The sequence below is a fragment of the Clupea harengus genome, chromosome 4, assembly GCF_900700415.2.
Source record: "Clupea harengus chromosome 4, Ch_v2.0.2, whole genome shotgun sequence".
Taxonomy (NCBI): domain Eukaryota; kingdom Metazoa; phylum Chordata; class Actinopteri; order Clupeiformes; family Clupeidae; genus Clupea; species Clupea harengus.
The window spans coordinates 32,230,395-32,247,000 of NC_045155.1; the positions used below are offsets into that span (position 1 = coordinate 32,230,395).

Genomic DNA, 16,606 nt, shown 5'->3' on the forward strand with positions numbered 1-16,606 from the left:
TTACGTTACGTTAGTTACGTGAGGGCTCCTGCACTCTGCCAAGGTGTCAGCTATGTGACATTCGCAAAAAAGAAGCGGTCTAAACCATCTGGAGCACAGGGATGAAAACGAAGAAAGGAAGAAGAGGAAAAGAAAGCCAAGTATAGAGGTAAGTCTTCTCATCTCAGCCATTAAGGTGTCAAACGAAATAAATTTAGTATTTTGCATCACCTAATATTGGACGTTTCATTGCTGTCACTTAGGCTAGCTATAGCTAGCTAGCGACTGTTACTTTGCTAATTTGCTACGTAGGCTATTACAAGCAAACGTAACTTCACTGATAACCTACATGGATGTAAATGTCAAAAGACCAGTATCTGGATAACGTATGCTAGTTATGAAAAGTACAGTTGCTGTCTACATTCATTATAAATGGCATAAGTTCTGTTTAGTGAATTCACAACTAGCAGGTGCATACACACACAGTAACCATTTTGGGGATAGTGGTGGTGTTCACCCTTCTGTACAGTTCCTCCCCAGGAATATACTAAAATGTATATGTGTTTTTTGTTTTTATTTTTGTTTTAAATTGGCCAGATGCACTCAGGCACTTTTTGCAGAGGCCGGCACCTGCTGGAGAAAGGACGCCTGATTCGCCTCCCTCTGAACTTTGTAACTAGCCTACACAACTAGTACTATTGTTGCTGTTTTTGGTATTGTTATTATTATTAGCAATTATTACTTTCATAATCACATCACATTAATACTACGAATTGTAATCAGTAGCCTAATATTATTTAGCCTTGTAGCAGTGGTGGCAGTAATTGTAATTTATCTACTACAAGTTACATGGTCAGATAAAATGTATTTGTACAATGCAGCTATGTGGTAGGATGATAGAAATGACCAAATGCAATTGTGTAACGAACAGCATGGATTAACTCTGTGTTTAAATACAGCTGCAGGAGAAGGGACATCCAGTAGTACTAAAGTACAATAGAAACATGTTAGCATGTATTAAATACAATAGCTTGTTTTCTTAAAGAAGTTCAACCACATTCATGATCATTTCACTTATTATATTAAACACCGCTTGTTTGGCTATACAATATGCTTGAATACAGGTGAAGGTGAAGGGACATCCAGGACCACATCAAGCACTCAGGGCATAAAAGCACTTTTGTTTGTAGAGGGTATAGTTAGGGTGTAGAGGGTCATAATTTGCTTAAATTTCCTTACAGGTGCTTAAGAGTGTAAAAACTCAATCTCGCCTAGGGCAACCAAAGGGCTAGAGCCGGCCCTGCTTACATCACGTATTAAAGGCCCTATGCACTTGATCTGGGGTCAATAGTCAGTCAGTAAATCAGTAGTGTGTCACACAGTCATGCTGTTTAAATGAGTTCATGCTACTTAACTGTCCAATATCAATGCCAATGAGAATCTGAGTTTTTAATATGCCCTTGGCATTGGAAATATTATAAATATGTAAGATGTTAGAACAGACCATTTTTACATCACCTCTACATGAGCTGTAATGGCAAACCATAACAAACACACTTGCTGGGCTGTAGTCAGTCAGAAATACCATAGAAATTCAATCAAAAATATTGTATTGATCAATAATAATAGATACCATAGGAGTTAAATCGAAAACATTTTGTCGATCAATAATAAGAAGTACCATAGAAGTTAAATCAAAAAACATTTTCTTGATCAATAATAAGTATTATAGAAGTTAAATCAAAAACATATTGTTGATCAATAATAAGAAGTATTATAGAAGTCTTTTATGTTGTAGTCTGGCTGCACATAGGATTAATATAGTCGTACATAGTAAGTCCTGGAAAAGCATATTATCCGTTTCTTATCATTGGACCGGTCTTGATTCTTCAAGTAAGCTAGTGTTGATAATCCCTTTTTAAGGATGTATAGACACTTTAGTGGACATCTGATTTTCTTACAAAAGCCACTTCAATATTGGAAAAGGCTAATCCAAATATATGAAGCTCACTTTTTTTTCAGCATGACGTTTCTGGTAGTCACAGTGGTATTTGGTAAAAGAAAACCTTTGAACAATCTCTGACATGACAAAGAAGGTAGCCATCAACCATAAAGGCTACAATTAAATGAGATCAAATTGATAATGAAATCTGCCGTGTTAAAAGACAACAGATTCCCTTTCGCTCCTGGCTCATAACCTGTATTCTCATTTTTCACTGCGCATGATTGTGAGCTTCTCATTCCTTTCAAAGGTCACTGCTTACTTGAGAAGAGAATCTCTGTCTTGCGCTCTGTGTCAGGAATTCAAAAGAGGACCCAAGCGCAGATCGATTAAAGCAGGATTTATTCCACAAACAATACAGAGGATCAAAAAGGCAAACACAAAAACAGGGCACACGACCACTGTAAGCTTCCACGCCGAAAAACACAAAAAGCTTCTGTAAGCTAACAGTTCAAAAAGTATTCCTTCAAGGAGACTTAAGCAGGCAGGCAAAGTTACTTTCCAAAAAAACCAGACAACTCACGGAACAGGGTAGCACAACAGTTGCGACATTCCAACAAGGAACGTGAGCAGGGGCGGCTTGTCAAGGGCGATTGGGGCGACGCACTGCCTAGGGGAAAAGGAAAAAAAATAAAAAAAATAAACCTCCTGATGTATAAACGCAATATCCTTGTAAGTCGCGTAAATGACGACATGTACATTTAAATGTAATAATTTTTTTTCTGTCGGATTCTACCACTAGACCAGGGGTACTCAATTAGAAACCCAAAAGGTCCACTCGCCAAATTTCCATTCAGTCCAGGGTCCGGAACAGTGACGGTCAAAATCCAAAAACATAACTCCAACAAAAGCGTTCGAACTATGCACAAAAGATGATGTGGCCTTATTTGTGTGAAAGGTGACACTGTCTCATCAGTGCCTCTGCCTGGCCTTCACACCTTTTGTGCCCAAGTTTAAACCACAAAAAAGTGTCACCTTTCACACAAATAAGGCCACATCATAGTGAGTGTGCTCCTGTATTTGTTTTTCACCATATTCATATGAGGTATGCACGCTCTTGTTGTGTGGCTGATCTGTCTATTACACTGCATGTTGCTTGGTATGATTGCAGATGGTTTATTTTTCTGCCCCTTACCTCAGAGTTCTGCGGGTGTTTTTGTTCGAAGTGTGCATGCTTTGTTTCATAGTGACGTTTCACGTTACAACTTTTGACAAGGGCAACCGTCTCCTTGCAGATTAAACACATCGGTTTTGTGCTCCCCACAGGCAGCACAAATACATACTTGTCAGTCCACTCTGTCTTAAATTAGCGATTTTTGGAATCAACTTTTCTTTTTTTGTCGGGTTTAAAGCACGCCATGATTTTCGTTTGCTGAGAAAAAGATACCGTTCACAAATCTATCTGCCCGCGTTGTTGCCATTGACACACACAACCTGCGTGACCCACAGAGCTCGCAGCCAACATTGAGTGAATGAGTTGTCATAGTGATGTTGTTATTACAGCTCCTGATTGGACCTCTGGATTGGAGACGGAAGATAGAAACCACATTGAGTAGGAAAAAAATATACAGCGCGAAATCATGCACCAATGAAAACTCGCACCAATGAAAACTCGCTTGGATCATGATTTAATTAGAATGTTGATTTTGGCTTCGGTCCAAATTTGATTGCGTCTGGGTCCTGATCCGGACCGCGGTCCGCCTATTGAGTACCCCTGCACTAGACCGTCTGATCTGCCTCTGTATGTCATTGTCGAATCAGGTAACAGTCGTTTAGTCAGCCTAAAGTCGTGCTTCAAATGGCCCCGCCCCTTCTGGGGCGAAATGAAAATCGCCCCAGACCTCTCCCATTGACTCCCATGTTAAATCCATTTTTTTCACAAAACAGAGCTCTCAATGCATTCTCTATGGCTTCCGGGAGGGTGTCGCTACACGATGGTAGTCCTTTGGGGGATCGTAGTCCCTCACATTGCGCATGCTCAGACACAAACGGTTTACGGCATAAGGCTCAACATCAACATCAACATATCTGGCTTGTCTTAACGCATAATGTAGGTTTATTTAACGTAATATTTAATAATGTTGTAAACGGTTTAAACGTCAACATACGGGGCTTGTCTTAACGCATAATGTGGGTATATTTAATGTTATATTTAATTATGTTGTAAACGACTAACAGCATAAGGCTCTACGTCAACATATGAAATGAAACTGGGGAGAGACTTTTTGATCCTCCACCTCATCTGTTTTGTCCACTGTGACATCTTCTTTGTTTTTAAATAAATGGTCATGTTTTCAAAAAACTGGCTTTCGTCGCTTTTCTCCATGATTGAAAACGGATCTGTCGTTGTGACACATGCGCGTGCGGCTTCGCTGTCGACAGCAGTCGACAGTGTCGCAAAATGACGCATGCGCAATTTGAGGGACTACGATCCCCCAAAGGACTACCATTGTGTAGCGACATCCACACAAAAATGGCTTTCTGATTCACAAAGGCAAGCCTCGACAGTGCTATCCTATCCGGTAGGTGGCAGTGTTGTCCTCTGCCTTGATGCTTGTACGCCAGCGCGTTCAAGGATTTTGCACCATTTAGGGCCTCATTTACTAACAGGATTGCGCCCATTTCAGGCGTAAAATAGCGGGTAAAGACATAAAACCCTATTTCCAAAAAGCGCAGATTACCGCAACTGGGAAGTGGGTGTGGGAAAGTGGGTGTTCGTCGCAAAAAGATGGGAGGAGATGCGTAAAGTGCGCCTAATTATGTATTAGTAACGAAACAAGAGGTGTTTTGGCATGACATATCAGCTGCTAAATTAAAACTATGTGCCTGCGAGAAATTTGAAAAATGTTTATATTTGATATATCATTTAATATAGGCATACAAACAAATAGAATTACAAACTGTCCCACCAGCTAGCTGTTCGGGAAAAGTTCGGCCACGTCTTACCCAGAATCGCCGTTCATTGTATGGTTTAAACCAGGGTTTCCCAACCCATGGGCTGCGGCCCATTGGTGGGCCGCCAAGCACCATCGAGTGGGCCGCGAAAATGTTTCAGGTTTTTTTTTTTTTTCATGAATTTTCCACGAAGAACGGATTTTTAGTTGAGAACAATATTAATTAGGGATGTCAAAATTAACGCGTTAGATAAAAGATTATTGTGGCCGAGATGAATGCGATCAAATATTTTAACGCCACTTTGTATACTTCCGGTGTGCTTTGACCCCTAACACGAAACCGCCGCGTGCCTGCAGTCAGTTAGATAGGAGAGACCGAGACGGTAGTTGAAGATGGAGAGAGCTGAGGGATTGTTGGGCGGAAAGTTTCTGTTTAAGTTTCTGCTTAAAAATGACGGAACAATCGACAAAACTGAAGTTGGACGTAGCATTTGTCAAGCTGAATTTAGCAATCACAGAAGCAACTCGTCTTTAAGTTATCACCGTAATGCAAAGCACCCGACAGAAAGCAGTCCCAGGTTAGATGGTCGCCAACCCACACTCGACGGCTTCTCTAGGAAAATAAGTAGACCAGTCCGTGAAAAGGTTACCAACGCTGTAGACAAATTGAAAGAATGACAGCACTGGTAATGTCATACTACCGAAAACTACTAAAATTCAGCGTAAATACAACCCTGATTATATTACATTTGGTTTTGTGAATGGAGGTGACGTCGTCGTTGAGCCCAGGGCGCAGTGTGTCGAGTGCATTTTAAAGCTGTCTAATGAGGTGCTCAAACCTTAAAATCTGAATTGACATTTGGAGACGCGACATCCAGCACTCACATACAGAACCAGGTCCTGGAAAGGATGAAAGGTAGCCCGTTGCTTTTAAAACAAGTTAGACGAGTCGACGGACATCTGTAAAGCTGCATTAGTGCTGTTTTTTGTGCGTTATCATTGGAGTGGTATTCTACAAGAGGACATGCTTTTCTGTGGAGAGCTACCAACTCGAACTACTGCCCAGGAATGCTCGGTTCTATTTATGTTGATATTAGATTGCAGCCACAGATTAAAATCATTATTTCAATTATTTGAATCATTATATTGACCTATTTGAACCAATTTATTTGAACATTATTTTAACCTATTTGTTTGCATGTCTGAAGCATCACCTATTTTAATTAGGCCTAGCTGAGTGGTCTTGTTTGCATGTTTCATCACTTGTTTTGAGTGCATGCTATCTTTTGAGTCTATTCTGGTTTTATTTCCTTGCTTGTTTGCTGTGCACAAATAGACCTAGGCCTACTGCAATTAAGTTCCTTTATTTCAAATCTCTTTTTGATAATAAATCCCCTTTGACTGAAAATGCTCTGTGCGGTTTTATGTTGTTTTCTGGTGCACAATACAATTTTGATTGCAATATCTAGAGGAAGATTTTCTTGTATTAATTACTAGGCTCCCACCTGTAGCAGGTGCTGATGTTGCTCTTTGTGACACATAACAATCGCTTATTAATTATAATGGAATATAGATTAGCTAATATAACCGGGGTGTCTGTTGGGCCCCGACCTGTTACAAATACGAACAGGTGGGCCTCGGAGTAGAAAAGGTTGGGAACCCCTGGTTTAAACGGTATTTCATAGTTCAAGCACACCGAGTACAGTGCACACCTTCTGCGTAGGAGTAACGCGTATCTATTCAGGAGTACACTAACTAAACTACCGGTAAGTAAATTGTAGAGACAGAGCAGCATATTGATTTCACCTTCCATGTTTATTTTGATGTTATAGCCTCTCAAGCGCAAGCTACCCCCAGTGCCATGGCAACCTACAACTACAGTTTTAAAATGTATCTGCCTAGGGCAGCATTTTTGAAAAGCATGGTTTTCAGTGTTGGAATACGCCTTTTTAAAGTAAGGGGTGTCGTGTATTCCTACCAGACTATTTAACGGGATGCTATGGAGCAGTTAACCTGGATATTAACTATCCTAGCTATCTCTAGCTTAGACCCATCTTAACAGTTTGCAGTTGCCTGTGTGTGATTAACTCATGTTAATATGTGTGAATATGAACTTTCTTGTGAACATAAACTCGTTATTATGAAGCTGCACAGGCACCCTGAGGGGTAACCATAGCAACCCAGACACTCAATGTTCGCTGACAAGTTTAATTTCCCCAAATCAGCTCACCAATAAAAGACAGTCTTGAATTCAAAGTGATCACAACTAAAGCACTAAATAACACTAATGGGCGGTGTTAGGCGCAGATGACGCGACGAGGGTTCTTGTTTGATAAATAGGATGCAAAATACCGTGCGTTATTTGAGGTTTGGCAAAGGCGCAGATTAAGCTGCGGTCGCAATGTTAGTAAATGAGGCCCTTAGAGCGCTATCAGATTCTTAAAGCTATGGCTGGACAAGGATCGCCTCCTGATGGTGTGCATTCGACAGTAAGTAAAAATTGCTTGAAAATGCCTTACTCGCTTAACAGCGAGATAGTAAGCCAGCTAGCTAGCTAATACAATGTGTAACTTTGCTAAGAGAAGTGATTGTAATTGCTGTATTTGTGATTGTGAGTGATTGTAATTACATTACCTTACTACTTTGGTTCTTGTTAATTAGCTAGCTACTGTTAGCTGTACCAAACATTAACAATGGAGCTAGCTAACTAACTAGCTTTCGACAGTGAAATGATAGGCGGCAGTGTTGTTCGATATAAGATAATGATTCCATATCTATTCGTAACAACATTTTGAATGGGAATTTGTACCATATTTTAAATAACAGAACATGGTGGAGAACATGGCTCAGGCTTGCCCAGGTGTGCCCTATATGCCAACAAGTATTTCCTACTTCAGTGCTCCCTCTTCATGGCAGTGTTTGTGCAGAAAGGTAAAACAACTTGTTCATTTTAATGCAGTATCACATTTATTTTCCAGCTATAGCATAGGAAGTGTACAAACAGAAATGGCACAGAAAACAATTGTGCTTGGTGAATAAAATGTGTTTTAAAGGTTTAAGGAGTATAGTAAGCAATGTATATTAACGAAAGAGGATCCAAGCTATTCTACACAATTACTGTGGTATTGACATGTGCCATAATGTTTTGTGTTATGTCCCTTTGTTGTAAGATCCTTCTGCAACAACACAATTGTGGAGCCTGATATGGAGGTTCCAGGCCCTTCATCTGCAGATTCCTCTGTGGCTCGATCAGCCCTTCGTTTGACAACTTCTTTAGCAACAGGTAACAAAGCAAGACTATTGTGATATAGGGAGACACTAAAGCTGTCTTGGACCTGATCAACTGCTCATACAATCATCATGTCAGCTAAATCCTTACATGAATCCAACATTTTTATATCCTGTTTGGAAATGAAATTGTTCATGATCAGTGAAGTATAATTCCACACATTCCATCCTTGTTTCACAAAAAGCGAGGAGAACACCAGCCATCTCTACTGCTGTCACTGGATGCCAGGGATGATGATGAGGAGCGGGACAGTGCCCTTGTTTCTTTTTACAACGAAATGCGTCAAAAGAGCCAATGGACAGCACCTTTCAAGTGCCGCATTCTAGGTATTGTTTGATAGATGCAACACATTAATTAAACATTCTATATGTTAAAGTGCAATCAGCATCAATACGTTTTTTTATGGACTCCGATGCCCTTGGAAATCATGCCTAGGTTGTATCAAATTTCTGTAATGCCCCCATAATAGTTGTACAGTAAATCCAGCAACTTATCATTTCACATATGAATTGGGACATTTCCCAAACTGTATGTGTTGAGTTAGTACCATGGTCTTTAACTATATCTATTTCAGAATGACACATCTGTGTTTACATTTACTTTTGTTTTAACCAGTAGGTGGAAGATTTTGAAGAGCAGCATGACAAAATATGAACATTTTGTTAGAGAAGGAACACTTATTATACTCTCACATAAGTGTTTTTATTGCAGGGGATGCTGCAGTTGGTGTGGGGGTTGCTAGACATACGTTGGCATCAACCATTTCCAAATTAAAACATGGGTTTAAACTGAACTTGGGTTTGTACTTTTCACTAACATTTGGCATTTAGTGCTATTCAAACATAAACTAATAGGCTGGAGAGATATGGATACCAGTGTAACACATTTCCTGACACTAAATTTCTCAAATGTGTTATCTTCAAACTGCCCTTATAGTACCTGTCATGTTCTTCAATTAACTTTGATTTGCTTGTGAATTTATCTGTAATTGTTCAGGAAATGCAGCAGTGACTACAATGTTTGAAGGACAAAGAGACCACCTTGTGCCTGCCTTGTCCGCAGCCATCATTGACAGTGACCTGTTCCTTATGTCTGGTAGGATGATTGGCCACTCCGCAATTCATGGCGGTCCTACTCTGTCAGGGCTTAGTCTGGCAGTGGTGGATGCCTTGAGATATGGCTCAAAGGAAACGGCCACATCAACGCTCTGCCTAGAGGACTGCTCAGATATAGACCACAGGGAAACCATCGGTCTGGTGAGTAAAGAATAACTTCTGTCACAAGATCAGCGTCATTCATGTTTCATGTCCACAAACTGATGTGTATATTAATGTTACTTTGTTGAAGTTGCTGAAGGAAGAATTGAGTGAAGAAGAGTCTTCACAAGTAACCAACCTTTGTCTGGAGTGGTATTTCCCGGTGCCAACCAAGGAGACAAACAGACTACTACTCTTCCAGCAGCTGCTTTCTCATGCTGTAATTTTTATTGAATGTATTTGGGAAAACAGCCCCAATCTCTGAAAAACCTTTTTTAAATATCCTAAGCCATATTATAGTCACTCCCTATAATTGCGCTTTGCATCATTTATTAATCAAAATGAATGTAAAATTATCCAACTTGAATTTAACAGTTAATATTTCACAGGTACTACAAATGCTCAAATTAAGCAAATCAGAAAAGGGTTGAAGGACACTGGAATTTGGCCACTACTTGCCTGTCGACCAGATGTTGCTCCCCTGTTGTTCCCCAGAGAGTCTGTTGTGAAACTCACCTCCCAAGTAAGTTGACAAGTAACTACACTGCTCAAAAAAATGAAGGGAACACGTAATCATCACAGTACAACACCAAGTCAATTAAACTTCAGAGACATCAATCTGTCTAGTTAGGAAGCATAAGCGATTGAATCAATGAAGCCAGACGTTCTCTAGTGGGACCTGTGCTCACAGCCTAGCATCGTGCAGCTTGATTGGCATTCGCCGGGCAACACCAGGATTGGCAGGTCCGCCATTGGCACCCTTTCTCTTCTATTTAGTCCATCGTGTTCCCTTAATTGTTATGAGCAATGTATATGATTACTTCTTTATAAATGTTACATGGAATAATGTTTTTCCCCACTTGTCAGATGGTCCTAGAGTCCATCACATGGCCCCCATCAAAACAAACAGACATTGACGACAGTGATGATGAAATCTCAGATGGCAAAGTCAGCCTCATCTCTGGATTTCTTCGAACCTTCGTTGAAGAGGGTACAAGTTCTAAAATATATTATAAATCTAAATATACAAATATCTAGCAGACAATCAAATCATGTTCATAAATATACATAAATACCATATGTAATAATCCTTGTTGTATTGCTTAAGCATCCCCAGACATTTTGCGGCAGCTTTTGAAGTTCTGGGTCGGTTGGGAGGTGCCATCCAATACCCTCAAGCTAGAAATTGTCAACTCACGTGGTCGTAACCACCTACCAACTTCAAGCACCTGCTATGAGCATTTATGCATATCAAACCACTACACCAGGTACTCCACTCTAAAAGCGGATCTAATGATATGTCTTCAGTCTGTTGAGAGTAGGTTTGGCCTGGTGTAATAAGGTGAAAAACATTTTACAGAAACAAGGGCACTGTCCCGCTCCTCATCATCATCCCTGGCATCCAGTGACAGCAGTAGAGATGGCTGGTGTTCTCCTCCTTGCCTCAGTTCTTCTAGAAACAGCTGCATGGCTTCAAGGGGGGTATCTGCTGTTTTCCATGCTTTTTGTGAGACAAGGATGGAATGTGTGTAATTATACTTCACTGATCATGAACAGTTTCATTTCCAAACAGGATATAAAAATGTTGGATTCATGTAAGGATTTAGCTGACATGATGATTGTATGAGCAGTTGATCAGGTCCAAGAAAGCTTTAGTGTCTCCCTATATCACAATAGTCTTGCTTTGTTACCTGTTGCTAAAGAAGTTGTCAAACGAAGGGCTGATCGAGCCACAGAGGAATCTGCAGATGAAGGGCCTGGAACCTCCATATCAGGCTCCACAATTGTGTTGTTGCAGAAGGATCTTACAACAAAGGGACATAACACAAAACATTATGGCATATGTCAATACCACAGTAATTGTGTAGAATAGCTTGGATCCTCTTTGGCTGGCATGGATTACATCCTCCTCGGCTGGCATGGCTCTGCTATACTCCTTCTCGCAACTCATCAAACTCAACAACTTCTCTCCTCCTCTGTGCATCTCTGCCATCAAAACACTTAGACTTCTCCGTCGACCCCGTTACATTCACAGAGCCTCCCGAAGAAAGTTTGTTTACTCCTTGCCTAAATATTCCACTCTTTTCATCCCCTCCCTCTGGTCAGCCGTGCGCACCGCTGCAACTCCTGCGCGTCATCACCACAACAACTTTGACGTTCGAGCTGCCTGCCTCCGCCCCCTTACCAAAACACCCCTGCCTGTCCTAACCCACTCACATCTCAAAATTGCGCTGTTTAACACCCGATCCCTAAACAATAAGGGCCTCTTACTCAATGAATTCATAACCGACAATAATCTGGACTTTCTCTTTTTAACTGAAACATGGCAAAACCAACAGGATTACTTTTCATTAAATCAAACCACACCCCCTGGATACTCATACATGGACAAGCCACGCCATCATGGGCGTGGTGGTGGAATAGCCACAATTTATCGCAAAGACATCACCACAAGTGTCATAACCATCCCGGCTCCCCCCTCCTTTGAACACCTTGTTTTTAAACTGTCTGGCCCCAAACCCCTGGTTACTGCAGTCATTTACCGCCCCCCAAAACCAAACCCTGCTTTCCCCTCTGATCTGTCTGAATTTCTCACACAACTCTGCGCCATCTCTCCTTCCATTCTGCTACTTGGCGACTTCAACATTCACGTCGACTCACCTGACTCCACAGCCTCTACAGAACTTCAGGATATTTTTAACTTCTTTAACATCATTCAACATGTCGACTTTCCCACCCATAAAAAAGGACACACGCTTGACCTGGTCTGCACTGCCGGCATTACCATCAGCAATCTAACCAGCATTGACCTCACCATCTCTGACCACCTGGCTATCACCTTGGACATTAACACCCCTACCCCCCACGTTAAGCAGAAACGCACCATAACATTCCGGAACACCAAGTCCATTAACCTCCCCTCGCTTTCCTCCGTCTTGGCCGCCACCGTCTCTGCCTCTGTTTCTATTCCTACTGTCTCCCCTACTGCCCTGGTCAACTATTATAATGATGCACTTTCCTCCTGTTTTGACATCATCGCCCCCATAAAATCAAAAGTCACATCCCTCACCCGCTCCGCCCCCTGGTACACCGACCAACTTCGCCACCTCAAACGGCATGGCCGTCAACTTGAACGTCTGGCCAAAAAAACTGGGCTCACTGTTCACCTGGATGCCTTTAAACTCCACCAGCAACAATATATAGATGCCCTCAACACCGCTCGCTCCTCTCACTACTCCTCCATCATCCAATCTGGCTCCAACAACCCCAGAACGCTTTTCTCCACCATCAACAAACTCCTCAAGCCCATAGACACCATCTCTACCTCCTTCACCACCAGCAAATGCAACTCATTTCTATCTTTTTTCAATGACAAAATCACTGCAATTCACAACCAGCTGGCTGCCTCCTCCCTCCCCACTACCTCCCCCCCCAGCCCTCAACATGACCCTCCCCTACTCCCAAGCCATTCACTCTCATCCTTCAGTTTAATCACTGAAACGGACCTTTCCTCAATAGTACACAGCATGAAAACCTCGACCTGTGCCCTTGACCCCCTCCCCTCTTCCTTAGTCAAGGCCTGCCTCCCCTCGCTCTCACCTCTCATCACCAACATCGTCAACTCCTCACTGTCCTCTGGTCTTGTACCCCCCCCACTCAAGCTCGCTGCTGTCACCCCCGCACTGAAAAAACCTGGTCTTGACCCTGACATCCCCAACAACTACCGGCCCATCTCCAACCTCCCCTACCTGTCCAAAGTCCTTGAGAGAGCTGTTGGCTCACAACTCAAGTCCTACCTCAACCTTCATAACCTCTATGAACCCTTCCAGTCCGGCTTCCGTTCCAAACACAGCACAGAAACTGCCCTACTGAAAGTCACAAACGACATACTCCTCTCTGCTGACTCTGGCTTCCTCACCATCCTCATCCTCCTTGACCTTAGCGCCGCATTTGACACCATCAACCACTCCATCCTCCTCTCACGTCTCCAGCACTTCCTTGGCATAACTGACACTGCCCTCTCCTGGTTCACCTCCTATCTCTCAGACCGACATCAATTCATTTCCATAAACAACTGTAAATCCTCCACCTCCCCAGTCACCCACGGTGTTCCCCAAGGTTCCGTGCTTGGTCCCCTCCTCTTCATCATTTACATCCTTCCCCTTGGACAAATCATCCGTCGCCACGGCCTCGACTTCCATAGCTACGCTGACGACACTCAACTCTACCTCTCATCTAAGACCATCACCTCAGCCACTCACTCCACTCTCACCATCTGCCTTGCTGATATTAAATCTTGGATGCAACAAAATTTTCTCAAACTCAACTGCAATAAATCTGAAATACTCATTATCGGCCCTAAACACCTCACCCACTCAGCCCAGACTTTCTCCCTCAACATTGACGGCTCCACCATCACCCCCTCCACCCAGGTCCGTAACCTTGGTATCATCTTAAATCCCACCCTCTCTTTCTTACCCCACGCCAACCACGTCACCAAAACCGCCTTCTTCCACCTCAAGAACATTGCACGCCTCCGGCCCTCTCTGTCCTTCGACTCCACCCAAACTCTGATTCATGCCCTCATAACCTCCAGACTGGATTACTGTAACAGCATTCTATATGGCTCCCCAAACACTGTCCTCAATAAACTTCAATATGTCCAAAACTCTGCCGCTCGCCTGCTCACCTCCACCCGCCGTTATGAACACATCACCCCGGTCCTCCGAAACCTCCACTGGCTCCCGGTCAAACACAGGATCAACTTTAAAATACTACTCATCACCTTCAAAGCTCTCAATAACCTGGCCCCTTCCTACCTCTCTGACCTCCTCCCCCTCCACGCCCCTACCCGTTGCCTCAGGTCCGCCGGCGCAAACACTCTCAAAACCATCAGGACTAAGCGCCGGACCTGGGGCGACAGGGTCTTTTCTGCCGCTGCACCCTCCCTCTGGAACGACCTCCCTCTCCCCATCCGCCTGGCTCCCAACATAGAACTATTTAAACACTCCCTCAAAACCCACCTGTTCAATCTCGCCTTCACCTGACCATCCTGTTCAACCTCGCCTTTACCTGACCATCCCCTGCTCCCTCCCCTCCACTAATAGACTAGTTGCTACTTTTCTTTTTTATATAATGTTCTGTTTGTCTGTTTGTCCGACCCTTTTTGTTATATTTTAGTGTTGTCTTGTCATGCTTGTCCTAAAATGTCAAAGCGACTTTGGGTACATAGAAAAGCGCTATAAAAAATTGAAGTATTATTATTATTATTATTTGGATCCGCTTACTATACTCTAACAATCCTTTCACAACCTTAAACCTTTAAAACACATTTTATTCACCAAGCACAATTGTTTTCTGTGCCATTTCTGTTTGTACACTTCCTATGCTATAGCTGGAAAATAAATGTGATACTGCATTAAAATGAACAAGTTGTTTTACCTTTCTGCACAAACACTGCCATGAAGAGGGAGCACTGAAGTAGGAAATACTTGTTGGCATATAGGGCACACCTGGGCAAGCCTGAGCCATGTTCTCCACCATGTTCTGTTATTTAAAATATGGTACAAATTCCCATTCAAAATGTTGTTACGAATAGATATGGAATCATTATCTTATATCGAACAACACTGCCGCCTATCATTTCACTGTCGAAAGCTAGTTAGTTAGCTAGCTCCATTGTTAATGTTTGGTACAGCTAACAGTAGCTAGCTAATTAACAAGAACCAAAGTAGTAAGGTAATGTAATTACAATCACTCACAATCACAAATACAGCAATTACAATCACTTCTCTTAGCAAAGTTACACATTGTATTAGCTAGCTAGCTGGCTTACTATCTCGCTGTTAAGCGAGTAAGGCGTTTTCAAGCAATTTTTACTTACTGTCGAAGGCACACCATCAGGAGGCGATCCTTGTCCAGCCATAGCTTTAAGAATCTGATAGCGCTCTAAATGCGGCAAAATCCTTGAACGCGCTGTGGATCGCAAAACACATTTGTAAATCGTGAAACATTTGTGGATCATGGTACTTGCATTTACAAATACTTTTGAGACATATCTCTCTCCATATTACTGACTACTATTATTATTATTAATATCAGTATTAGTTGGAAAGGAATTACAGTATACTGTACACTGCCTGAGAATATGAGAAACATGACAAAGCATCCGTTGTGACCATCAAACATGTGGTCACTATAATTTTCCAAATGGTAATCTCATTATGATAACAAAGGAAAGGTCCACACCCTGGCATCGCTCAGACACCTGGGGTTAGGAAATCAACTGACATGTAAGCAACAGCCATCAACTGTTTGAGAATGGGGGTAGGCTATTGAAACCCATCTCAGGCAAAACATCAGAGAAATTGAATCATCATAAAACAACAAAAGGTCGCCAGACCTGTCTGCATTAGAAGCTCAGTTAATGTACATTAAGAGCCTACAAGGTGTCTTAAACAGCACAGTACAGTTTGAGATGCTCTGGTTCAGACCTACACCGCTGAATCCAGAGTATATGTTTCACATGCTTCGTTATTGCTCTTTACTGGAATAAAGACTGATTGCTCAGTCAATAAGAAACAAACTAGTTTCTTACACTAGCATTAGCAATAGTAGTAGTATTATTTAAAGTAATAATAGTATTACCCCTTCTTGGAAAATGTATTCTTTGCCTTTGTCAAAAAATCATAATCAAGACCATCATTGCTGCCAGCATCATCAACACCACTGAGGAATTGATAACAATGGCCCTGATGCCACCTTTGCCACAATAGCCGTGTTTCCATTATCGGGCCAAACCCGAGCTAGTGCGTGCCAAGGCCAGTTGCATCCCCATTGTCATATCTGGGGCTCGAGCATTTTATGGGCTTCCACGGGGCTTGGTCGTGCCTTTTATGGGCTTTATTTCCCTTGGGCCAAGCAGGGCTAACTGGTGCTTGAGGTGTGTCAAGGTGAACAGCAGGGTTAGCGGAGTCAGGTGAGAGAGGTTCAGCACCAGAAGAACTAGTTAATTAGTGAATATCAAATAACCTACACGTTACTAAATAACCTAAACAGGTCATTTAAAAATGGAGAGTCATTGGAGCTGGTCAGCACACCTCTCAGCTTAATATTTGGGCTATGGTGCTAAATATGCAATGGTAGCTTCATCAAGTATGGGAGAAGGAACAACCAACTTGATTGT

At 42.3% G+C, this 16,606-nt stretch overlaps 2 long non-coding RNA genes across 2 annotated transcripts; one reads left to right on the forward strand and one right to left on the reverse strand.

Moving 5' to 3' along the window:
• The first annotated feature begins 9,830 nt into the window (after positions 1-9,830).
• Positions 9,831-10,800, forward strand: LOC122132877. Its single transcript, XR_006152397.1, has 3 exons — positions 9,831-9,943; positions 10,288-10,411; positions 10,529-10,800. It is a non-coding gene; the product is annotated as an uncharacterized LOC122132877 (long non-coding RNA).
• LOC116220383 lies at positions 10,787-15,338 on the reverse strand. The gene is made up of 4 exons (XR_004163625.2): positions 15,305-15,338; positions 14,863-14,967; positions 11,112-11,224; positions 10,787-10,921 (listed from the first exon to the last, which is right to left on the reverse strand). It is a non-coding gene; the product is annotated as an uncharacterized LOC116220383 (long non-coding RNA).
• Positions 15,339-16,606: the final 1,268 nt, after the last annotated feature.